The 25,772-nt window shown below is 34.3% G+C and overlaps 1 pseudogene; it reads right to left on the minus strand.

The window, feature by feature from the left end:
• Positions 1 to 17,490: 17,490 nt before the first annotated feature.
• On the minus strand, positions 17,491 to 17,926 carry LOC132434491 (FUN14 domain-containing protein 1 pseudogene; annotated as a pseudogene).
• Positions 17,927 to 25,772: the final 7,846 nt, after the last annotated feature.

Below are 25,772 nucleotides of genomic sequence, written 5' to 3' on the forward strand. Positions count from 1 at the left end.
TCTTTTAGAGCAATCTAATAAGGAAAGATACATTCATATCAAATTAAACAAACTAAAAGATTAGGCCAGCAGAAGAAGTCATCACTTTCGTAGGGAAAAAATAAGCATGTATAGATGAAAAGGGATAAGTAAGAGGAATATTGCAATTGTAGTTCTCATTATAATGTGGGAGCTGTAGGCAAGAAATATTTCATAGAAACAATGAGCTTCCTGGATTACATGCTATGAGTTAACTTTGTCATAGCACAATAGTTTAAAAATCCTAATTCAAACTCATAATCTTTTGATAGTGTTGAAAATTCATTTGGTGGGAGTATGGATAAATTGACTTTCAATTAATGAAATTACTATGACAATTCCTTTATAAATACTTAAGAGATTTAAGTGTATCCTAGCATTTTTGCTTATTTGGTACTGCTTATAATTTTGCATTTATCCATTATTAATACATGGAACGCATGAGTCAGAAAACACCCATACTCATTAAAGTTAGAGGTAACGTACATAGGCAGGGTTCCAAATTTTATTCTACTGGTAAGTTTGAAACTTTGCTTTTGCCATTTTTCTTTTCTTTTGTAATTGTAATTGGACTTACCTCAGTAGGAAAATGTTTTAAACTTGACTGCAGTTTCCATATTCTCTTAATTTTTCTTTGCATTTTATTTGATACATTTTTCTCAAAAAACATAGTAATGGTTTAAATGTAAATAATTAAATATACCATTCATTCTTGTTAAACATGTTTGGGAATTAAAAATGACTGTGCCCATTGGCTCCTGTTTTCTGTTAGTGGCTGGCGTAGGAATCAGGCTCTGCATGACTATGCAGATTGAGACTGGGAAATGTGAAAGGCCAACAGAAGAAATAGGAGTTAGCAAAGAACATTAATTGTCTTTAATGACGTGCTCTGTTTAGGTTAGAGTGGGCCTAAGTTACAGTTTGTCATTTTTATAAGAGTAAAGCAGTTCACTGATATCACATTAGATTATTTTATTTATATTACAGGGCTCCTTACGAGTTGGTAACCCCTGAATATTGTCTGGCTCATCTATTTCCGTATCACACTCTAACATGGCCAAGAGTTCAAACTGAGTTGCCCCTACCTACCTTTCCATCCAGAAAAGACTTAACACCACATATCTCATTGATTCCAGGTCTTTTACCCCAAAGTCTATAAGGCTATTTCTTAAAAATTCCCTGACTCACTGGTTAAAATATCTATGAATTGAGTCAACTATGCTAGAGACAGGACTGTGGGTTGGAACAAGGCTTTAATTCTGAAATTGGGGACTTCCCTGGTTGTCTAGTGGTTGAGACTCCACACTTCTACTACAGGGGGCACGCGTTTGATTCCTGGTTGGGGAAGATCCCATATGCTACGCGGTGTGGCAAAAAAAAAAAAAATTCTGAAGTTTAAGAGGCTGGGAGCAGAAAGGTATAAGCACCCTTTACATCGTTGCACAATTCCTTTACCTTCCAGAAGTAACTGGCTACTTGATCAAGAGCCTTGAACCTGGTGCGACATAAAGGAGGTTTATTAGCTCAAACAGGTGGCTTTGGAGCCTCTATCCTTGTCAGAGAACTTGAGGGAAACATGTCTGGAGTTTTAGCATAGATATACAGGTATCCAGTTGCTGACTATGTGTAATGCAGGTATTCTCTTGAAAGAGAGATCATTTTGGTGATCCTCTGCTAAAGCATTAACAAGAAAGAGTCTCTGATATACATCTATTCTTTAATTTAGCATAAAAGAACCTCTTTTATTGCCCCTTTTCATTAGTACTGGTACATAAACTTCAATGTAATATAAGGTTGCCTTTAAGTAGGCATGAACTTTTCACTGTTTCATATATTTTTCATTATAACACTGTCTTCTTCACATTCATTCTAACAGTAGTACAGGCCTCTTGAAGTTAGGTCTGCATGTTGCCGAACATTGTGTAAAAACCTAGTTTATATACAGACGAGAGCAGCAAGATTCTCATACACATGTTTCTTTTCTGGATGTGAAAAATAATTAATTGTCCATTAAACACTCTCAGTGTCCATTACTCCTGGTATGTGATTGTACTGAACAACTCTGTATTTTTCTGCCTATTGTTTTATCAATTCTCACGGGTGGGTAGGGTTGAAATACAATTTATGTGCAGCTATACTTTATCACTTTTTCACCATTATGAGATTAAAAGGTCAATATCATTCTAAAGGTCATAACTGACAGGTTATTTGCAATATTTTTATAGATTTACAAGAAGAAAAATTAATTTGTTGCATCTGTTCACACTAGAAAAACTGTTTTTGGAAAACATAATTGTAAAAGTCTTTCCTGTAGTAAAGACTCATAGTTCTGCTGTTTTAGGTATGGCCTATAGTCTCAATAATATTGTGGGGCTTGGAATGCAAGTGTAACTAAAGGCACAAATTCTGTGCCTCAGATAATCATAGAATTATAAAATGCTTAAATAGTTTCTACTTTGCCCTCAATTTTATCTTACCTACCTGTCTGATAAGCATCATGTCTTAGCCTTGGTTTCCTAGAAATCAGAACATGAGGAAAATCCTACATATTCAATTATTGTTGGAGGAGTGGTAATCAACTGAAAGCAAAAGTGTAGAAAAAGAGGCATAGGAAATAAAATGTCATGTTTTATCAAACTGAACATAGTTTCAAAAAAACAAGTACGATTGCTCAGTTATGGAACATCTCCATGAGATTACACAGCACCACATAGAGCAGTTCCTTGAAGGAAGAAAGGAAAGACATTTCTGTTAGTTGCTTTCCACCTCCTGTCTCTTGTAATCAAAAATCTTTGTGAGGCATTAATTCACCTAAACTGGGCCACTAGGAAGGCAGGAATTTTCAGTTGGACATGAGTCCAGCTCAGGTGGACTGGATGCTGGAGCTGCTGTAGCTCATGCCTTGGAGGGCACACAGGTGGTCATGTCTAATATCCATCCCTGGTCCTTTGGCACCCTGGGACAACTTACGGTGTTCAGAGATAAGAGGCAGTCACTGGAGCCAGGATTTTAAAATCATTGCCTTCACTCTGGAAGTGAGGGAAATGAATGAGACCCAAGTAACTATGAGTGGTGTATTGACTCGGTCTGTAACAGTTTACCCTTCATGCCAATTAAATAGCATACACTCTTATGATATACAGATCTGTTATTAGTAAAAGAAGCCCTGAATTCTATCTCAAGAAAGAAGGAGCAACTACAATCCCTCAGAGTAGAGGTCAATGTCAATATCCTTCAATATATTCCTTGATGTTACAGGTGATCCTAGAATCAAAGTTGATATTTATCTTATACTTCCTTTACCATTCATTCTAGATTTCAGTCACCTTTGGACAACATTTTTATTCTCACTCATTTGTCTGATCGAGTGAGGAGAATTTCATCTCTTGAGGCATAAGACTGTTGATAAGAATTTTCCTACTTCTTCCACTCAGTTTTCAAACCTTTAACTTTCACCAGACCCTGTTAAGTCTCTTGCTCTGTAGTTCACTAGGACCTAGACCATTTTGATGTTCCAGAAAACAACACGCTGATTCACTATATTAGTGATATACTCATTAGACCAGGGAAGCAGTAAGTAGCATGTAGTCTTATCTACTAAGACACAGGCAAACCAGAGGGTGAGAGATAAAATTTCAAAGATTCATCCATCTGCAGTTATTTGTGACGTTTTTGTGAGTCTAGTGCTCTGTGACATTAGAGGAAATTCTCCTAATTTATGATACTTGTTATACTTTGAACTTCCAGCCTATGAAAAATGAGGTGTGGTTTTTAGTGGACCACTTGAATTTTAGAGGGCTTGTGGTTACTGTTCTGGTGTTTTTATGTGGTATTTTAGAAGATAACTTGATTTGAGTGAAACATAGAGAGGGTGCTACATGATATTGCAGCCTACCACCTAGGTATACAATCCAGCAGATCTGATGGTAATAAATATATCTGAGGTAGGTAAGGATGCTAGGCAGAGTTTTAAGGGATTCTCTACAACCAGAAGTTGTATAGATAGAGGTGGAAAAGACAAAGGCCTGGTTGAAAGTTTGGCATGGTCTAGCGCCACTATGGAAAATTAACTACTATCTCATTGCAGTGCCCCCTCTCTCCCTGGGATGACCAGGGTTTTGGTGAAGGGAAATACTCCTAATAGGCAAAGATACAAGCAATACACTTAGATATTCAATATGTATGTCTGATGTGTGGAAATACTCTAAATTCTGTGCTGTGGTAGAGAACTCTGCCATGAGATCAATGGCCTGAAAAGAATAATGCAAGAAGCTTAGGGCTAAGGAGTTCTAGGGAAAATACATATGGATTATTTAGAACACTTTAGTAAGGGCTGGGTTGGAGACTACAGAAAGAGTAAATCATGATTATTCTCCCTACCATGGGAAAGAGGAAGCCTTGGAGATCGATGGCTATTCTTACTGATTCAAGCAGCCAGCATTATAGTAGAGAAAGATAGAATCTTCCATTCTAAGCAATTCTGAATATTAAATTTGCTCTGGATATAGATTTGGGCTCTCCTGTTCTCAATTCACACTTTTTCCCAAGAACTAAGTAAACTATACCACCTATACACTGAAGACCCCCAAATTCAGTATTTGGGATCATTGGAAAGGCGGCTGTATTTTCATAGAAGATAGTGATGGAGCAGACAAGGATGTAGGAGGACTGTGAAAAAAATGTACAAACTTGGAGGCCAGTCAAGAAATGTGAGTATTTTAAAAAGGAAAAAGAGTTCAACTCTATTGAATGTTGTTGCTAGATCAAATAAAATTAGATATCAGATCTTAGCAAAGCGAAGTCATTTGAGTGTTAGGTGCAAAGCACACATAGAGGTTGGTTAAAAAGTGAGTAGGTATGTAGGTGAAGGCATCCTGAATCCACTAAGAATCTTTACAAACAATTTTCCATTTTCTAGCAATTTTTTTTTACATTGCCATCAAGCATAATTTTGCCATATCTTAAATGATGACTGCTAATCTACTTCTTTTTTGTTTTACTAAAACCATTTACCTTTTTATCTCCTTCACTCCTTACTTCACTGACTTTTGATCTAAAAAAATAAAAGTGAATATATCATGAGGCTTGACCCATTGCCATTTTCTTACTCTATTAATCTCTCTACTTTCTTATCCTGTCACTATAGATCCACTGACTAACCAAAAAAAAAAAAAAAAAAAAAAAAAAAAAGCAAGTGACTAATTAAGATAGTGTGTCTATCATTTTACCTCTTATTATTTCTTTGTATCTTCATAGTAATCCTATAGGAATATCATTTTTTTTACTCTCATTTTACAGATGAATAAGCTGACACTCAAAGTCACAAAATACGGAAGTGGTAGAAGTGGGTTTCAAACCCATTCATTCTGATTCGATACTTGTTTTTTGATCACAGCTCTCTGTTAAACCCTCACCAATCATTTGAACTACACTTCTGTTCAAATTGCTCATACCTTAAAGCTTCCCATGAATTAGCTATTGAAAGATGTCATTAATATAGAGTAACCTCTATGTCACTTCTATCCTCTTTCTCAGCTCTTGACCTTGCCTTGTACTTCACTAGAATTATTAGGGTCAGAAGACATAAGATAGGTATTTTCTTTGTCAACCACATAGTATTTTTTATTCAGGAACTCAACTACATGCTTCCTTTTCCTCAGTTCCAAAGGCTGGGTGCTCATTTCTTTTGCAAGGTTATATCAACTGTCTCTGCATTGGATTCTATCTTCTTCCATCTGTTTCAGTACTGAAATATTGCCCTATATTTAGGACTTTCTCTCTTCTACATTTTTAGTTCTCTTATCAGTTGCTCTTTTCTCTGTATGTATAAAAATACTTAAGTATTTCCCATAGTGGTTAAAAAATAAATCAACAACAACAACAAAAATATTCTCAAACCTGTGTACTCTTGTAACTATTTATTGAAATAAAGAAATATCTAAAGCTGCCTAGTAAATGTAGTCATAATCAATGCCAAGATATATCCAAAGTGAAATTATTAGACCTTTTGAATAAAGAAAGAGTCTTAGCATACTCAAGAAAAAATAATAATAATTTATTGAACTACTATGTGTGTGTACCCAGTTTATTCCTTATCATTCCATTGTGTGACTGTAGCAAAATCTGTGTATTCATTCTATTACTGATGGACATTAGGGTTGTTTCCATTTTTTGGCTACATTATATGTAGTGTTGATACCAATAGTTTTGTTCAAAGTTTTAGGTAAATATGTATAGCAATTTCTATAAATAGGTTACTTATCTAACAGTGGAATTTTTGGGTAATATGGAATAATATTGTTCAGTTTTAGTACAATACTGAAAGTTTTCCAAAATAGTTGGGTCAATGAACACTAGATGTTCAGTTGTTCCATAAAATTGCCAACACTTGATACTGTTTTTCTTTTCATTTTACCTATTCTGTTGAGTGTGAAAGATTTCTTAAATTCAGAAACCACTAAGCATAGAGGAAAAAAAATACAAGTTTACCTACATAAAATAAAGATGTTCTACTTATCAAGAGACACCTTTAAGAGTCTAAAAAGGCAAACTTCAGCATGGGAAACTATATTTGCAATTCATATATTTGTAAGATACACATAAATATTTACTAAGAAATTGAATAAATTTGAATTTATTCAAATAAATTTCTATGAATAAATCATAGAAAAAATGAACAAAACACTTGAACAGGGCTTTTACAAACAAAGATATCCAAATAACCAATACATATATGAAAAGGTGCTTAACTTCCCCAGATGTTGGGGAAAAGGCAAAATAACACTTTATACCAATCAGAATGGCTAATCTGGAAAATATTTTCTTTTGTTTCTATTAAGTTTCTGGAGTGATACCAATTAGTCATATCTTTAACTTTTTGAGTTTGTATTTCCTTGACTCTATGAGTAACGTAAATTTAAAACCCAAATCCTGAAAAAGAGCAGAATTACCGTATATGATTTTTCACAAGAGCTTGCTTTGCATTCTCCATCTAGCATTCAGGCCATTTTGGAAGATTTCTGTCATGTAAACACGTGTACTTTTTATTTCCTGCTGATTTTTCCATAAAGGTATAACACTTTCAAAGTCCCAGTTTCATCCAAAATATCGATTCCAGCTGACCATCTTGTGTCAGAACAAAATATTGTCTCCTATTCCCTCTAAGGCTATTCAACCTTGGGATCTGGGATAAATCTACCATCATAGGCCTTCAGGGAAGCCTTGGTTTCAGGGGCAGTTTACTTGTCTGACTTTCCACTTATTTTCACTGTCAGCCTCCTACCTCCTGGTTTGGAACTAAAAATGTTAGCAGTTGGATTTGAGTCTGAGCTGAACGTGTCTGCATATCATCCACACTGAAAACATGGCTGAAGATCAAATTGCTGCATGAGAATATGTAGAATGAGGAGAGACTATAAGCTAGAAAAAAAAATCTACTGGAATGTTCACGTTTAAGAGGCAAATGGAGAAAAATTAACAAAGGTGAAAAAGAAAGAGTAGAAGAAATTTAAAGTAGGAAGTTTTCTCAAGATGTTTGTTAATGAAGAAAAGGAGAGAAATAGTATGATAATTCATGTGAGGTTTGCTAATAAGCAGGATTTTGGTTAATTTGATGAGACAAACATGAACAACTGCTGATGAGGAGGATTCTTTTTGAAGGAGAAATATGGAGGAATTTCTGAAATATGGAGGAATAAATATTCCAAGATTGAGTCATTGTAAAATGTCTCTCTTTAAGGAATGATGTTGGATCTATATGATTGATATCTGACTGATATTTTACAACATTTCCATGTGTGGAACAGTATGGATCATTGACCAAATAAGTTGTTCCAACTTTAAACAGAAATTTTTCTTAGTCCTACCAGTTCATAGAGATCATATTACTCATCTCTACTCTACTGAAGAAAGCCATTGCCAATATTTGCATATCTAAAGGATTATGTGACCATATGCCTCTCTTATAACCCTAAGCTTGCTCTCTTCCAAAAAATGGCAAGATTATTTCTCCAATTAATTAATTGATAAATTTGTCAGCTTCTCTCTTTTTCTTCTCCTTTTGTTCTCTTCAATTCCCAAAACTGTGCCATCTGCTATGCACAAAAAATTTTGCTAATATTAGCTATCTACTACTGGTGGCTACTTATGCATAGCTACTCTCCAAAAATTTCATGCCTAAGCCATGCCAATGATACATTTATATATTTTTTTAATTTGCTTTGCAAGTGTATTCAATATGTCCTTATTGTTAAATAAAGTGGACATTTTTCAACCCTCATTTTCTTTGGACTCTGAAAATTTTTCATATCTATTGCATAACATTTTCATAGTTATACATGTACTTCCAATGCTGCCCATATTACTCAGTTTTGTGTTCTGGATTCTCCTCCCCTAACTGTATTCCAATGCTGAGGTTGCTCGTTTAATCTCGAGACATCTCTTCTTCTTAAGAAAGTCATACATTCCCAGATGTTTAAATGGTGATGATAGTGACGGCAATAATAGCTAACATTCGTGAATATGTATAAAACTCTAGACGTATGACAAGTGTCTTGCATATAATATCTCATTGAATTTCCACAATAATCCTCTAAGATCAATGTCAAGAGGTGCCACTGCAATCCCACTTTTGCAGGTGAAGAAACTGAGGTATAATCCTTTGATTAGGAAAATTGTTTGTAAATGGTCAAGGTTTTAAACCCAATTTATCCAGTACCTCTGCTTGTCTATAAGCCCATTGTACTCACATACTTTCTTTATAGCCCAGAAATCTTATTTTTTCTACTTGGTAATATCTTGCAGACAATTGGACAGCTCCACTCAAATTTTACTTGTCCCAAACTTAACTTGTGATATTATTCCATCAAAATCTCTCCTATTCCTGAGTCTCTTTCTTAGTAAATGGATTGACATTCCATTAATACAGTTATCATGCAAGACACCTTTGCCCACCTGTCACAAAGCACCAAAAATTCTTTATTCTCCCTCCTACATTATTTATTTTCTCCATTTCTACTGTCACCTCTTTCCAGCTGCCACTATCTTTCTGTTAACTGCTGAAATGACCCTTAACTTGTTGATCTGAATTCCTTTTTTTTTTCTTGCTTTCCAATCCAGTATTCAGACTGCAAAGGAAACAGTTTACAGAAACACGAACTCATCCTACTGTTATCACATGTAAGGTATTTCCACAGTTTCTCTTTTCTACTTAATAAAACTGCAAACTAAGAATAATTTCAGGTTTTTTTTTTCTTGATATGATCCCTTCCTACTCTTTTAAGCTCATTCCATAGCAGCCTCTTCCTCTCTTTATATTCATGTTGAACTTTCTTTTTCAGGAGGCCTCGGCTCTAGAAAGTTTTTCATCTGTTAGGAAAGTCTTTGCTTGCTTCCAAATGCACCTTACCCTGCGTTGTGTTATACCTCCATGTGGTATATTTTCTTGGCATATTTTGACTTTGCTTAGAAGAGAGTAGGAAATTTGCCACGTGTTCAAGACACAGCTTGTTTCAGCCCAATCCTAGAAAATGTGCAATTTCCATGCATATGTAAAGTAGGGAGGAAATACATGGCTAGCCTAAGGTAAATTGGACAAAACAATTACAAAGTAAACTGGCAGAAAGAGGGCCGAACACTGATCTCCCCAGTGCTTTGTAGGGGGAGTGTATTTTTCTCTTGACCATATGTTTTCATAGATGTTAATGATGTGCTTTCCCTTGTTCTTCTCTTCATCCTTCACCTCCTCTGTCTTCTCTTTCTTCTCCATTTCTTCTTATTTTCCATTTGAGCTAATTTCTTTAAAAAATTCATGACATTTCTCTTCAATATATGTAGAGGAAATCTGAAATTCATTGAGAAAGAATTTAGGGACATTGAAATAGCTCCCACCACACACATTGGAGGTCTAAATACAAAGAACTTATCTGATATCAATGGATTTTTAATGTTTTGTGTGAAAATTAAAAACTTGATTCTCTCCATGCCCTTTTCCCTTTATCTGTCTTCAATTTCTACAGAAGAGTGAATCTAGGAAGAGTTCTCTTTAGTCTCTGATATTAGTTTCATTTCACTCACGTTTATGTTTGGTTATGCTCATCACTTTACAAATTATTGTTATTAATTAAATTTTATTTCATGTAAAATAATATACAATGATATTTTTATTTCTTTTACTTTAACTTTCCCACCTCGTCTTGCCGTACGCTGTAAGATACTCTCTCATTCTACCCATTATGCCAACAATATATTCTTCCAAAGTCTTAATGGAAAAATGTATCATAAAACACTTTATTACCGTTATGCAAAAAACATTGTAGGACCTTAAGCAACAAGCCACTATACATAGTCTTCATATTGAATTAAGCTGCATTTTGACAGGAAAAAAGAAAAGAAAAAGAATTTCCTTAAGATAGTGAGAGATGTCATTCCCTTCAGACCTGCTCTACAGTTTTCAGTGGGGAAGGATTTTATTCTCCAGCATGGACTTTGACATTCTTTCTACACCAGCTTTTCAGTACTAGATAGTATTAGATGTTTGGGGAAGTAAGTTTACTGATGGGAAATACATTTATATGCAAACCTATGCCTCCCCCCAGCCCCGCCTCATTACATTAAAGAAAATCTCACTAAAAGGGGCTTTTTGGCAAAGAGTAAGGAAAATTCTGGTTTTTGATCATCAAACTTGATATATTGATCAATATTTGAAAAGACAGCTTAAATGATTCAAAATTTGCATATGTTTATACAGGATACGTACCTCACCTTTGGCACTCAAAGTGACAGTTAAGGAGATTAGCAAAGAATAAGTGCTTGGAATACAGTTAAATGCAGCATAAATGGATCCTTTTCTATAACACTTTTAATGGTTACTTAACCTACATATGACTCCGTTTCTCCTACAGAAAAATAGGGATAATATTTATCATTCATAAAACTTTTTACTATGTTACCCCATTAATCTCCTATTGTTTTGCATAACCCTGAGAGAGAAAAGCTCTAGACAAAATACAGAGGCTGTGATGCTGGCACTCAATTTTAGAGACAGAAACTGATATACCCAAAGGCTTGAGCTATTGCAATTTAAAGCTGTTTACAGGAGTTGCAATCTCTCACAACAAGCTGAAACTAAATAACCTGGACTTTTGCCTCACTAAGTTACTTAAAAATATAATACATTAGTATATAAGGACACACCAAAGCAGTCAATATTTTATGAAATTGCTGGACTGTAATATGGATTTTGAACAGTATTAGTGTTAAATGCATTAACTTCAATGAGGAACTTAGAAATGGTCTCTTAATAACCTTATTGGGATATGACTACTTTTAAATGGCTTTTACTTTGTCCTTGGAATTCATATGATGCATGTGACAGTGGCTTGTTTAGTGTTAACAGAGGATTAGATGAAGGAAATTAATTAAATCTTCCTAGCAACGTTTTCCCCTTGAGCTATTCAGTATGCTAAAGTGGTGTGACAGGGTACCATCTTTTCTCTAAATCTACTCATTAAATAACTCAATTGGGTTTAAACACACATCCTTTTTTAAAAAAATTAGACCATAATTTTTCTCCTCGTCTTTCTAACCTGACCCCTTCGAGGCGCTGCCACCTCTGTGATTTGTAATTACCTTTTAGCTTCTAATAATAGGATGGTCACAAAGTGTGTCCATGTGTTTCAGAGTCCACCAATTCACTTCTTGAGACCTGTCTTCAATTGAGATGACAAATTTAAATAGGTTAGGGACATTTGTTTAACTAATCCCCTGGACAAATAAGTATCTAGAATGATTTCCTATATTAGATGAAATACAAGTCTATAAATCTTTTTAAACACTGCTCATGCTGCACTTGAATACTTGTAATAATAATCATTTTTCAATTTTATGTTTTAGAAATAAATAGATCTATTTTGGCTTTAAATTCTCACAAATTGTGGTTTTCTCTGTTTTTAAGACATTGTTATAAATGTATTAATTCTTAGCTATTAAAAACAATTACTTATAATACAAAATAAAAATAATATTTACCAGTATTTATTGTTTGTGGATTTTTTGATGATAGCTATTTTGACTGGTGTGAGGTAATATCTCATTGTATCAATAGTTTTGATCTGCATTTCTCTAATAATTAGCAATGTTGAATATCTTTTCATGTGCCTCTTGGCCATCTGCATATCCTCTTTGGAGAAATATCTATTTAGGTCTTCTGCGCATTTTTTGTTTGGGTTGTTTGTTTTGATGATATTAAACCACATGAGCTGTTTGTAAATTTTGCAGACTAATCCCTTGTTGGTCACATCATTTGCAAATATTTTCTCCCATTCTGTGGGTTGTCTTTTCATTTTGTTTATGGTTTCCTTTGCTGTGCAAAAACTTTTGAATTTAATTAGGTCCCATTTCTTTATTTTTGTTTTTATTTCCATTACTCTGGGAGACGGATCGAAAAAGATATTGCTGCAGTTTATGTCAGAGAGTGTTCTGCCTATGTTTTCCTTTAAGAGTTTTATAGTTTATGGTCTCACATTTAGGTCTTTAATCTATTTTGACCTTATTTTTGTGTATGGCATTAAAGAATGTTCTAATTTCATTTTTTTACATGTAGCTGGCCAGTTTTCCTAGCACCATTTATTGAAGACACTGTCTTTCCCCCATTGTATAGTCTTGCCTCCTTTGTCGTAGATTAATTGACCATAGGTGTGTGGGTTTATTTCTGGGCTTTCTATCCTATTCCATTGTCCTATATGTCTATTTTTGTGCCAGTACCATACTGTTTTGATGACTATAGATTTGTAGTATAATCTGAAGTCAGGGAGCCTGATTCCTCCAGCACCGTTTTTCTTTCTCTAGATTGCTTTGGCTATTCAGGGTCTTTTGTGTCTCCATACAAATTTTAAAATCCACAAACAATAAATGCTGGAGAGGGTGTGGAGAGAAGGGAACCGTCCTACACTTTTGGTGGGAATGTGAATTGGTACAGCCACTATGGAAAACAGTATGAAGTTTCCTTAAAAAACTAAAAATAAAGCTACCATATGATCCTGCAATCTCACTCCTGGGCATATATCCAGAGAAGAACATGGTCTGAAAGGATATATGCACCCTAATGTTCATTGCAGCACTGTTTGCAATAGCCAAGACATGGAAACAACCTAAATGTCCATCGACAGAGGAATGGATAAAGAAGATGTTGTACGTATATACTATGGAATATTACTCAGCCATTAAAAAGAATGAAATCATGCCATTTGCAACAACATGGATGGACCTAGAGATTGTCATACTGAGTGAAGTAAGTCAGACAGAGAAAGAGAAATATTGTATTATATACCTTATATGTGAAATCTAAAAACAAATGAGACAAATGAACTTATTTACAAAATAGAAACAGACTCACAGACTTAGAGAGCAAACTTATGGTTACCAGGGGGGAAGGGTGGGGGGAAGGAATGGTTAGGGAGTGTGGGATTGACATGTACACACTGCTGTATTTAAAATGGATAACCAACAAGGACCTACTGTATAGCACAGGAAAATCTGCTCAATATTATGTAACAACCTAAAAGGGAAAAGAATTTGAAAAAGAATAGATACATGTATATGTATAACTGAACCACTTTGCTGTACACCTGAAACTAACACAACATTGTTAATCAACTACACTCCAGGGAATTCCCTCATGGTCCAGTGGTTAGGGCTCTGCACTTTCACTGACTAGGGCCTGGGTTCGATCCCTTGTCAGGGAACTAAAATCCCACAAGCCGCACGGTGTGGCAACAAAACAAAACAAAACAAAACAAAACAACTATACTCCAATATAAAATGAAAAGTTAAAAAAATATATTCACAAAGGAAAACTTTATCTTCTTGGAAAAAAGAGAACATTTGACTATAACAATGACATATGAAAAGTAAACTAGAATATAATATATCTTTTGAGTTGTATTAAATTTGATGTTTTCAGGTAAACAAGTACAAAATCCAGAGTTCCTTATTTTCTAATCTCGGTCAAATAAAAAACTCAAGCTTTAAAATGTTATGATACCTCCTCTTTTGATGTCAGGGATGAATATAAAAAGCTATCCCTCTAAAATTAGGGTTAGACTGTGCAGTCTTTCTTCTTTTTCTCATCAAGATATTATTCTTCTACACACAATTTCGATGAGGAAAACCAACCTGGATAAAGGAACATGACTTCTGTTTAAAATAATTATTTAGGAAATCAGAAATAGATGGTCAATAGCGTGGTTGAATTAATAACACTCTGTTCAAAATAGAAATAAAATGTGTTCACACAGATAAATATAACTGTATTTTAAAATATCAATATTATAATTAAACATGTACTCTGTGTGCACACAGGCATATGTGCACTTTCATACACACACACACACACACACACACACACACACACACAAGGACTGTTTATCCAAATTGTTAACATACTTTGCTGATTGCATTGTGGTAATAACTCTGTGAGAAAGCCAGTGTTATTATTCCTCATTAAATTGGACTATATCATCTGAAAGTAAAAAAGACAAAGCTGATCACATTGACAAATTTTACCTAATTTAAAACACTGATACACCAATATAAAAAGCCACTGTTTATATGGTTAGCACATTTGTTAATCCATTATTTTAATCATTATAGGATTGACAGTTTCATTCTTCTGCAAGCCAGACACATTCGATTTTTGAATCAACCCTTCTAATAACTCAGATGTCTAAGATTAAACATTTAAAATAAGTTACAATGCAAATTTGACCAAGTGAAATGCATTTGGTGTGTTTCAGGATCATAACAATTAAGAGATGATAGCTATTGTTCTAAAATAAAATTCTATGAATGTAATATTTAATGAGATTCAGAAATATTATAACACATTCATGTAAAATTTTACTCCATCATTAGTGAGAAGCATAGTAATTCAACTGTCTTAAAGCATGTACATAACATTTTATTGCAGAAACGATCAGAAACATTTAAATTCTCACTGTGCATAGTAATGAAAGTTGTGTTTTACCTAACTAAAAATGTGAACTGCAAAATTGCAAGATTTCCTGTAGGAAAATATAATACCAGTTTCTTTGTGGAGTTTTTGATACATTGGTAAAGAGTATAATTGCAAACAATTATTTTGCTTGGACATTAAAAATAAAATAGTTTACCTAAATAGCAAATAATAGGAGTTTTGTCTTAATTAAATCACCTAGAAGTTCTGTCCTTGTAGTGTCTTTTTTTCTTTTTTTTTTGTGGTACGCAGGCCTCTCACTGTTGTGGCCTCTCCCGTTGCAGGTCACAGGCTCCGGACGCGCAGGCTCAGCGGCCATGGCTCACGGGCCTAGCCGCCCCGCGGCATGTGGGATCTTCCCGGACCGGGGCACGAGCTCGTGTCCCCTGCATTGGCAAGCGGACTGTCAACCACTGCGCCACCAGGGAAGCCCTCCTTGTAGTGTCTTTTAAATAGAATGAATCTCAAAATAATTCCAATGAATAAAGATAATGTCTTATGACATTCAAGTGCACCATTTATAGTAAAATTCAGGTAATCCGTTGGCAGCTGGTAGGAAGCTCCAAACACAGAAGTATTTCCACAGGGTTTGTTTAGATTTAGGTGGATTTCCAACAGTTACTGTGATTTTAATTCATCAGTCCTCTACAGTGGGATTTCTGAATATATAATCTGTACAGCACTTTCGTCAGAATCAGCAGGAGTGCTTATTTCAAATGTGAATTCCTAGGTCCCATCAGAGACCAAATGAATCAAAATCTAGGTGGCAGAGCATGCATTTGCATTTTAATGATTTGTCCAAGTGATCCTCATGCACATTAAGTTTGAGAACGCATGTGCATCCTTAAATCCAAGTAAAGAATATATGAAATATATATCAAGTAGTTCACAGAGTTGTTAGTCACAAATAAGACCAGGTGAGCAAATGCTGTAAAATAAAACAAATAGTTTATATAATCTGACAATTATAACCTATTTCACAAACTTTAAGTACAAATGAGGAAGATTAAAAGGCTCAGAGTGCGCCAAGGTCACAGACCTCTTAGCCTTGGTGATTTTCAAGCTTGCCTGAAGAGTCCCCAGGAGGACTACAGGTACACTATAGATAGCAATGTCACAATACAATCTACTGAATGAGAATCTCTTGGGGCAGAGTTCTCATAATCATTACGTTTAGCTATCTCGTCTGGTGACATTTATCATTAAGGAAGTTTGGAATATACTTCCTTGAGCATTCCCAGGCTGACACTACAAAACACTCATAATAATCTGAATTGCTAGTGTGGCATTATAGCCTTAGTTAGCCCAATCACTTTAATTTATGTCTCTAATGTCTATTAACACCCTATATGCCATTACTTTTTACTTCAAAGGATTGGCTTAATACTGACATCTTATTACTGTTTTTACCTAGGATTGTTTTTAATGAATAATCATTAATGTACTCAATATTTGTACAATCTAATCTGTGAGCTGTCTGATATAATTTTCCTACATGAATTTTCAAAAGTTTCATTGCATATACAAATGCATTAATAGCATTTGTATTGACAATAGTTAGGAGAAATTGTCATATCTTATAATTTGACGAGGTGTGATCAGTAGTGATTTTTTCTCTAAATATTCACTTCCATAGATTTTTCTATATATTTTCTATAAATTCAATATCTTGAAATATGTGTATATATTATGGCATGAGATAAACAAGCTTAGAAATGATTACTTTTATCAACACTCACATAAGTATATTGATTCAAGGCTTATAATTTTAATAACGTCATAATGAATGCAAGTGAAAACAGGAAAAGTAAAATCAGTCATCTCTCAGTTAAGAAAACATTTATACAACTGTTTAAAAATAACTGTAAAATTCAGTTGTATATATTCATTACTATACATGTAAAACCAAAAACTCAGTTCCTTAAAAGATTCTCCTTCAAGAATAATCTGTAGTTTAGAGTGGCTTAAATGTCCAGCTTCCTTGCCTGTTCTTTGCCAGTGTTTTCTGTGCTGGGAAGCAGAGAATGCAAAGGGCAGCACCGTATTCTGGTCCTGCAAGAGAAACAGAATGGTAAGATTTGGGAGATACAAGCTGCATTAATTATGTCACAGAGACTAGAACAGCAGTGATTTTCCCCCCATTATTATTATTTTATATCAGTAGAATCTATTTAATATATTCAATAATTCTATTATTTCTAAGACCTTCCACAAAAGGGCATTACAATCCTTTTAGTTTATTGCAAACATATATATTTTTTAAAGTGGATTCACTTTATTTATTTTTTGGCTGCGCTGCAGGATTTGTCAGAAGACAAACAGTAAGTTGTGAGTTCCATTTTGCCCAACTACTTTTTTCTTCACACCCTGGAGAATCTGGTGTCTGGAACTGTAGAGACATCATCATGTTACCACCCCTTCTCCTCTCAGGTTGAATCCACTGTGACAGAACACTCATGTCCTTAAGAGGCAAGGCCTAGCAAATAGCCTCTCACAAATCCACTGAACATCACAATGTCCTGTTTGATAAATTCTGTTGCTGCTTCAATTATATTGCTGATTTCAGGTGCTGCTTTATTTGCTCATTTCTGAATCAGGTCTTCCTGCTTTCTTTATATCTTTTTTCAACTCTGTCCCAGTTCATTTGCACATAGTTACTTTGACTGGTAAATCTGAAGAAGATGGCCAGCAGCCTACTGTCGCTGTAAGTTTTCCAACCTTCTGGAACAAAAATCCTGCACAATGGCCAGTGCAATCTGGATGGCTACTGAGTATTGTTCTACCGGAAGTGCCACACTATGGCCAAGCATAGATTCTACCAGCGGTGTCTTCATGTATACTGAGTTAGGTCCAATATGAATCATCATCACTTTCATATTCAGGTGAGAGAGATCCCATCTAGACTGGCCTGGCCTTGGAATCCAGAACCAAGTGAAGAGGACTCAGCTGTCAAAGGGGGGCAAAGAGGGCCCGGGGTTGGAAGAAAGGGTCATAGATGCAGAAGTAAGCACTTCATGAAAACTAAGCAAATGGTATTTCTAGGTAAATCAGCCTTTCTGTGCTGGACTAATTAAAAGAACTTCACAGCTCTCTATCCCCAACCTTTCTCACCCTCTGGAATTGAGGGCTTTTACTGCTTCCCCCATTATTTTTTTAACTAAGTAATGAATAGTATTTTATTATTTATTTATTTTTTTTGGCTGCATGGCATGGCATACATGATCTTTTCTCCCTGATCAGGGATTGAACCTGTGCTCCCTGAAGTAGAAGCATGGAGTCTTCACCACCGGACCCCCAAGTAAGTCCGTGAAGAGTATTTTATAGATAAGAAAACTTTAGCCTCAGCAGGATAAATTTTAGGACAGTTCCAATAGCTAGTTTCCCAGAGATGCACTTGAAGTGGTCCTTACAGTTTTTGCAAACTAGAATACCTGATAGTGTTTATCAGTGCAACACGTCAGGTGCAGTGTAAAAGTATGGGTACTGAAAAAGTAATATTGACCCTAACTATGCATTCACGCACAGGCATTTACAGATTTTTACTCAGTCTTTGAATTAAAAGATAGATTCTCTGAGTCTGATCAATGTCAGCCTCTTGAGATGCACTAAAATGAAATTCAGAAAAAGTTGAATAACTTAAACTACTCTGGAGTTACAGACAACTGAAGTAGAAAGCCTCTTAAGCAATGTGAGAGAAGAAAAAAGGGGCAAAAATCTACCTCCTAGCTTGGGTTGTAGAACTCATGTTTTTAGGAGTTGGGAGAAAAGAAACTTTGGAGCAGGTGTTTCATGTGACAGATCATTAGATCTGTTATCTAGGTCTGTATTAGATCTGTAGAGTATCTATTGAGATACTACAGATGAGGAAAGATGTTAAGTGTATTTGCTTTGTATCATCAATGGAGATTTTTTGCTGCCTCTGAAAGCTTGCTGTCAAGATTTAATTTAATATTTAATTAATTTCCTCTCTGCCGATCTGTGATTTCCCTTAATGCCATTTCCTTAATGCCATTTCCCTTAATGCCATTTCCTTTTCTAGAGAGATCACAGATTACTGTAAATTATTTGTGTCCAGTGAGGATGGGCATAACGGTAGTAATAATGAGAACAAGAATAGTGACTGGCCATTTATACATAAAATGAATTCTGTTAGAAACAGCTATAAATATTGTACCAGCGTTATTAATTGGCTTAATAAGATCAATTGGCATAATAAGATCTAAGTTGTTTATTATAAATAAAATGAATAAAAATTCACTAGTCAGCAATAGATATTAGTATTTTTCTTTTTTAAAAATCTCTTCTTTGCTAGCCCTAAGTGCTTTATTTCTTAGGGGTCTAATATTGACTTCACTAGTCTTAGTGGAGTTACCAGCTTGTGGCTGAATCACGCTCACTCTAGTATTCAGACATGGTTTGACACATCTAAATTAGGGTGAGGAAGATTATTCCAGAATATCGAGGCTCTCTTTTGTCAGGAATGGGGGATGGGGACTTATTCTGAATAAAGAGGAAGTGAAGACTGGAAAGGTTACTTGGTCAACAGAGAGAAAAGATTAGCCTGAAAATAGAAACTGTCATTCCCAACATTCTCAAGCTCAGACTACATGAACATATGAATACTTGGCACTAAGTAAATGGTTATAAAAAAACACATCTAATTCCCAGTCTGTAATCTACCAGTGACATTAAAAAATAAGATACCACCACTGGTGATGATGTAAGTGTTGTTTTCGAGAAGGGCTGCTAGTACAGCTTATGATAGCATCTTAATAAACAAAATATTAGTTTTGAGTTGTAATGAGGATTAAAACTTAGATTGAGAATCAAGCTTCTCTGCATATATGTATGTATAAGGAAAATCTATTTTTCCTTAAAACACCTGCATTGTATCACTTTAGAGGTAAAGGATGGTTTTCTCCCTTCTTAAATCTCCTCTTGATAAATATATTTTCATTGGAAGATGTTTTAAGTAGTTCCTCATCTAAGTGGAAAGATTACAGGTACCAATAACAGGGAATCTTCAAGAATATAAGGAAAATATTTTAGTCAGAATCAGTTCTTACATGAGATGATATCAAGTCACTAGTTAATTTCTAGAAAGAATAAATGCCATGGGCATAGAAAAATAGGAACTGATGAATAAGAAAGGCAATCTTCATCAAAGTTTGTTTCTTGGAATATGTATAGCTAGAACCTGTATGACACTTTTCGTTTTATTTTAATTGCTAATACAATTTTTCTATATTTTAAAAATTGATATTGTTCATATTAAGAACATTTATTTGAAATGTCTTACATAGCATTCTAACACATCCTGAAACAGTGTAGTTTTTCTTTAGCTGCTGTACTACCTCTCTACCCTCCCTCAATAAAACACACAAAACACCATACTACAACCTTAATACTTTAAAATTTTTAAAAAAACTCTAAAATTACGCTCAAATAATTATTTAACCAATAAAAATAACATTATTTTATGAGACTCATTTTAGGGAGTATTAGTTATTATCTTGTAATTCTACATTTTTTCTCATTCTTCCCTTCCATTTTATTTCCGCTCCTCTTTTAGCATACCTTCATACGTCTGTCATCATTGTGCTCACGAGAAAAAAAGGTGGCATTTTTAAATATCAAGTAATATGTGTTATAGCTTTGCTAAACATTTCACCACCAGTTTGTTGCAAGAGATTTATAAATCAGATTTTCATTAAAAAAGAGAAAGAATCAACACCATATGTTGGTCTAAATCCTATGCAGCTGCTGCTACAGCAGCCTAATAATGTGTGAACTAGAAGGCATTCAGTACTCTGTGTGATATACAGGACTGTAACTTCTTTCAAATGTTGTGATTTTTTTTAATATTAAGATTAAAATCTAAGAAAACATGGTAAAATGGAATAACTTAGAAGTGTTAACATTTATTTTATAGAAAAGAGAGTTGCTAAATGGGTATCTGTAACTGAAATGAAAATACCCAAGTACTCTTGAAATTGAAATAGAAAAGCAGGCTCAAACAAGAATGTTGTATATTAATGCAGCTCCTCTTATAATCTGAACTTCATTGCAATGTACTTTTGCCTAAATATCAATCTAGTTGGCATTTTTATTACAATTCTGCAAATGGAAAGAGAGCAAATGAACCATTTACTGCCTTTATTTTCTAAGTATAATCATGTTTCTGTTTTCCATTCAATGATAGTCAAGTCTTTTCCACTCCAACATAAAACATTCTTGAGTGTTAGTGATCAGTCATGGTAAGAGGTTGATATTGTACCCCATGCTCATTTATATTACAATGTACAGAATGTCAGAATCAGTTATTTATAAACTTTAGTTGAGAGGTCAGGAAATAATACCCTAATGTAAAACTGTGCATATTTTAAATAATATTTATGGGCCAACCACATATGAGATATAAACACTACCCTACATATACATCTTAAATTTATTAGATTTGAAGTAACAACACTGAAGGAGGAAAATCATTTTTAAAAGCACCATAAAGCAAGACAGTAATTTCCTTCTTAAGTGTGCTTTTTTTAGATTTGTTTTTTATTGAGGTAATGTCAGTTTATGACATTATGTAAGTTCCATGTGTACAACATGATATTATCTACTTCTGCATACTTTTCAACATGTTCACCACCAAAAATGTAGTTTCTGTCCATCACCATACAGCTGATCCCATTAAATGTGCATCTGCACATGGAAATTACATGCTTCTCTTTCATTGAAAAGAAACACCTCATGATAATGATGATTAATTTTCCTATGTTAATATAAATTTGCATTATTTCTGCATGTATCATGATAGAACAGAATGAGTTCATGAATTAGTGTGAAAAAATGTTTCCTTGCTATAGAAATAAGACAGGTGGCTATTTTCCATCTAGTATAAGGACATTATAAGAGCAATCTATAGACCAATATTCTTAATGAATATAGACAAAGAATGTTCAAAAAATACTCGGAAAAAATGAATCCAACAATATATAAAAATAAGTATATACGGCTAAATGGGCTTCATCCAGAGAATGCATTGGCAGTTTTATACATAAAAACTATCGATATAATATACTCTATTAATAGATTAAATGACACACAGCACATGATCATCTCTGATACTGATATAGTAGGATATTCACAGTATATTCACTATTTAATGCCTACTAGGATGACTAAAGTCAAAAGGACAGATCATAAAACTAGCTGGCCAGGATGTTGAGAAATTGGTGGTAGGAATGTAAAATGATATAGACTCCATGGGAAATAGTTCAGCTGTTTCTCAAAATGTTAAAAATAGAGTTACCATATAATCCAGAAATTCCCCTCCTCGGTATTTTCATATGTATATACCTATGAATAATAAAAACATATGTCTACCATAACTTCTCTTCACTTTTTCACAGCAGCATGGTTTATTAATAGACAAAAAGTAGAAATAATCTAAATGTCCATCAACTGATAAATGAGCAAATAAAATGTGTTATATCCATACAATGAAATATTATTCATTGTAAGAATTAAGTAATGATACATGCTACAATATAGAAAAACCTTGTAAATTTTATTCCAGATATAAAAAGACACCCACAGATACGACATATTGTATGAGTCCATTTATACAGCATAATTAAATTAGTAATTCACAAAAAGGGGCATATTAAAATATTCAAGTGCACAGAAACTAAACAATTCACTTACAAATAACACTTGGGACAAAAAAATACTCGGGAAAATAGAAAATATTTTAATGAGTAAATATGGAAACACAGTAGATCAAAATTTGTTCAATATAGCTAAAACAGTCTTGAGATATGTGTCTTTAAGTATTTATATTAGGAAAAAAAAGAATTATGAATACAATGACTTAAATTATTCCCTTAAGATGCTGGAAAAAGAAAATCAAATTAAACCCAAAGAAAGTAGAAGAGAGAAAATTAGAAAGGTGAGAGTTGAAATTAATAAAATAAGATAATTGTACCTATAATAATTAACAATAATAATTAGATTAAAATTTTAAAGAGAAAATGCAATAAAATAAAAATCTATGAACTCAAAATAAATTTCATTAATTGATTTCTATGATAGACTATTGATGGAATTCTCATCTTCATTTGTGTTCTTCCATCTCTGATGTTTCACCTTCTTTTAAAAGCTTATGTAATTAGGTCAGCCACACAAGAATAATCTCCCTTCTGCATAACACACAGTTAGCTTATTAGTAAACTAATCACAGAAGTGATATCCCATTATATTCCAGACTACACCCACACTCAAGAGAAGGAGATTATATAAGTCATTTACACTACAGTGCAGGGATCTTAGGGGAATATCTTAGAAGCTTCTCTATCACATGATTAGAGTATACAGACATGAGGGAATTCCCTGGTGGTCCAGTGGTTAGGACTCTGGGCTTCCACTGCAGGGGGCCTGGGTTCAATCCCTGGTCAGGGAACTAAGATTCTGACATCCGCATGGCACAGCCGAAAAAAAACAAAAACAACAACAAAAAAACAGGTATGAATTACCATGATTAGTTGTGTACTTATTTTGTGTGCTATTTCCATGGTTTACATTAATCATTAAAAAAATTATTTTTAAGTATTCTTGAAGCATTAAAAATGAGCTACTGGGCTTCTCTGGTGGTGCAGTGGTTGAGAGTCTGCCTGCTGATGCAGGGGACGCGGGTTTGTGCCCCAGTCCGGGAAGATCCCACATGTCACGGAGCGGCTGGGCCCGTGAGCCATGGCCGCTGAGCCTGCGCGTCCGGAGCCTGTGCTCTGCAACGGGAGAGGCCCCAGCAGTGAGAGGTCCGTGTACTGAAAAAAAAAAAAAAAAAAAAGAGCTACTGTTTTAGGGGGTACACTAATTTTGTTAAACATTTTAGTCTAGAAGCCTCCTTCATCTTTGCTTCTAGTAGCAACTCCCAAAGGAAATCACTATCCTGATTTCTGACAATATAGATTATTTCTCTCAGGCAATTTTGAAAATCAGTTCTGGAATTAGTCTTTCCAGTTTTTATCTTTACATCTTTCCTGCTTTTCCATTGCTTCAAAATTGACATCTCATCCTCCTCCCACAAACAATACAACAACAACAAAATATATATATTTCCTTAGAGAAACTGAATGAGTCTTAGAATTAGGAGGGGAGCAATGTTATTTACCAGCAGAGTGTTACAACGATCTGCCCCAGCGCCATTCCTTGCCCCAGCATGCATTTCATTAAGAGTTTGCTATGTCAAATAAGTACAAAAATATTGAGAGTGCAGATAGCATGTGGAAGGCCATCGTTGTTGCTTGTTTATTTTTCTGCACTTGTTGCCTTTTCTACTGATATAGAGAAACTGACAGAAAAATCTAGTCTCTAACACCATTTACATGTTTACAAATTTGATGATAAGCTTAATTTTATAATAAATATTATTTTTTCTTGAGTTTCCATCTACATGCCACTCAACAGCATTTGGCCTTTACTTCATATTTTCAGAGGAGTCATTATTACTAAATTTTGTGGGGTTTAATATGTTCCTTTGACATCCATAAATCTAGCTTCAATAATAAACATTAGAAAGAGGCAGATGGAAAAAACAAGAGAATAAATTTAAAAAATTGAAAAAGAGCAAAAAGTTGCAAAATAGGGAAAATAAGAAAGAAGAAAGGTCTATACTGCCTGAAAAAAATCAGTTGTATTTGAGTGTTATTAATGTCATAGTAGATATTTTATGTATTGATTAATTTAATTCATGACTAAAATTAATAATTTTTTATCTTTTCAAATATCCTGGTGTTCCACTGGGCTTATCAAAACCCAGTATTTATTTTACTATTCCTAAATCCAGGCATTAAAAATTACAAGTTAATTCTGTTAAAAATGTGTCCTTGTATCTTGTTAATGGTTATTTAGGAGGCTTTACAACATGAAATTTTATGTTAATACTAAAATAGATTTCTACTATGTGAAGATACCCGAATTTAGTGCAGTGCACAAAGTTTTATGAGATATTTCCTGTTATGCTCTGCCAATATATACAGTTTATGATTTTTAATTTATTTTTCATGATATTTATGATTTTTTATTCATTTAAAACATTTTTCCTTTTCAATTTGATTAGTTTTACAGCTATTCACTAGTCTCTTCTCAATCTTTCTCCCTTTCATTTGTTCTTTCTTTCTTTCCTCTTTTTAATTTTCTGACTATGTCATTATTGCAATTTTTCATTTTGATCTTGTAGTCTATTTGGCCATACAAACTCTAGAGCTTCTCATAGGAGTGAATGAAACCTCTTTTTCAACTACATCAAGGTTCAAACTCTCATTGTTTCCTTTCCTTTATGGCAATTGTGACTAAGAGCACCATCGTCTGATACATCTCATGCAAATAAATGTCTCCGATTTGGTTTCCAGAGGACCTCAATCCAGCATAGTTTTTAATACATCAACTCCTTTCTTCCTATCTAACCTCTATCTTCCTATCTAACCTTCCTATCTAGCACAGATCATTGCTGTTCCTGACAACCAAACTTGCACTCTCTACTTCACGCTTCACCAGTTCTCACTGACAATCATTACGAAATTGAAAATGGGTACAAGGACATCATGTCTTTGCAGAAAGAATGCACATACCTCCAGCAGATGTTCCACTTGGAGCAGAGAGAAGGCAGGAGAGTCACTGTGAAACCATCCTCCCTAGTTCATTTTCTACAAATGAACACGTAAGAGGCTTCCAACTGTTAAAT

The sequence above is a fragment of the Delphinus delphis genome, chromosome 11, assembly GCF_949987515.2.
Source record: "Delphinus delphis chromosome 11, mDelDel1.2, whole genome shotgun sequence".
In the NCBI taxonomy this organism is placed as follows: domain Eukaryota; kingdom Metazoa; phylum Chordata; class Mammalia; order Artiodactyla; family Delphinidae; genus Delphinus; species Delphinus delphis.